Below are 2,443 nucleotides of genomic sequence, written 5' to 3' on the forward strand. Positions count from 1 at the left end.
CAGCAAAGGCGTGGACGACACTACTTCGAGTTGATCAAAGATGATGGCAGCATGATTTGATTGAGCCACGTCATCCTCAATGTCTAAACAGATTTTTCCTTGTTGTACGAGCTTCATGATGAGGTCTTTCAACACAAAACACTTCTCCGTTGGGTGACCAATGACACGGTGGTACTTGTAGTACTTTGGGTCATTGATGCGATGCATCTCTTCTGGACGTTTGCAGTATGGCAATTTGATTATTTTCTTTTGAAGCAAGTCTTCCAACATGTCAACAATATCGGAATCTGGAAAAGGGTAACTTTTAGCTTCTAGCTCTCTAAGAGTGCGCCGCCTTGTTTGATCATGAGTCGGCTCCAACTTGTTTTGGTTATTTGACTTGACTTGTGCTGTGATCTTGACAGGAGTTGTGATCGCCAAAGACTCCATGACATGTTTCTGATTATGTGGTTCAACGATTTCACCTTTTCTTCGACCATGACTAGCGATGCTAAGTTCCATGTCATGAGCTCGAGTGGCAAGTTCTTCAAAGGTGCGAGGCTTTATCCCTTGAAGGATGTACAGTAAGTCTGTCACGCCCCGAATTTTGAATAACAAATTCAAATCCGAAACATGAATTAATACAACTCACAAAAATACAACCTGAATTTTTTTCTCAAAACAACCACACCTCACATCGCTCGATATTACATAAACCAAATCTCAAATTTGTTTATTACAGCACACTCTCACCAAATTATATTGTAAGGCTCAAATGAGCATAACTCACCTCACAATTACAATTGCTGTAAAACTAAAACGAATTCTCTAACCCGCACGATCACCGTCCTGATTCTCCTGACCTGTAGGATTACCCGCTACACAATTTGAATAGTGTACCGGGATTGCAACAACACAAACCCGGTAAGCTTTTGACAGCCCGTATGAGTAAACAAGGAATTGCACGATTTTAAAGTAACAATTCAATTTCAGTATCTCTTAGCATAATAATTGAAGTGCACAACGTCACTTCAAGCATCAATCAACACACGTCTCATCATGACTACACAAAAACAAACAACTGTTTACTCAATATATACTCACAGGCTTATGATTTATTTATATAAATCATCCCATGCAGTATATTATACTTACAGGCTTATGATTAATTATATTAATCACCCCATTCAGTATATCATACTTACAGGCTTATGATTAAATATATTAATCACCCCATTCAGTACGTATATCATACTTACAGGCTTATGATTAAATATATTAATCATCTCATACCGTATATTATACTCACGTCTCAACATGACTACGCAAAAACAAACAACTATTTACTCAATATATACTCACAGGCTTATGATTTATTTATATAAATCATCCCATGCAGTATATTATACTTACAGGCTTATGATTAATTATATTAATCACCCCATTCAGTATATCATACTTACAGGCTTATGATTAAATATATTAATCACCCCATTCAGTACGTATATCATACTTACAGGCTTATGATTAAATATATTAATCACCCCATTCAGTATGATGGCAGACAGACTAGAGCTCTAACTGAATCGTAGAGTGTCACCTTGGCCAAGGTTCACCCTTACGAAAATATTTGCCTCAAATCACTCGACTCCTCATTTAACTCATCTCAACGACTCAACTATAGCACTTTACTCAATTACTCTTTATCACACTCAACTCAACCTATGAGATAAATTATATCTTCTAGAGAGTAATGCTCGAATTGTAAATCAATCGCATCAATTCCACACTTCACCAAATACCACACATCCAATATATATTCCACGTAAATATATATATACGTAGTCACCCACACAAGAATGACCACTAATACCAACTATAGTTCAAATGCATTTAAAAATCGATAAATTCATTTTTATACTTTAAATACATTTTACTTACCTATGGACCGTAGTCGATCAAGTCCATATAATTTAAAACAAATATTGATTTTCTTAAAACAGTTTTCACAAAATCACTATAGAATTCAATCACTGAATTTCGGTTCGTAAATGAACCATGTGCGATTTTACTCACCTCGATATTCCCGCTGCGTCTTCAATTCAACACAATACACACCGAAATCGCTCACCCAAGGGAGACCGTCAATCACCTAATCACACATGACCTTAACTTAGCCAATAACTCAAAAACATATTCAAACGACAATCCAACGGTCGGATCGAAATTAAATGATGATCCAACGGTCGGATCCTCACGGATCGCCCTTAGGATCACCCTCCAAAAATCATCACGAAGATCCAACGGTCGGATCTTCCTGAATCGTCCTTACTAACATCTTCACAAATTTATACGAAAATCCGACGGACGGATTCTCACGAATCGCCTCCCTAATCACTGTTTTGCATTTATACGAAGATCCAACGGTCGGATCTTCGCCCATGACCACACAAAGTCATCGGGA

This window comes from Rosa rugosa, chromosome 2 (assembly GCF_958449725.1).
Source record: "Rosa rugosa chromosome 2, drRosRugo1.1, whole genome shotgun sequence".
NCBI lineage: Eukaryota > Viridiplantae > Streptophyta > Magnoliopsida > Rosales > Rosaceae > Rosa > Rosa rugosa.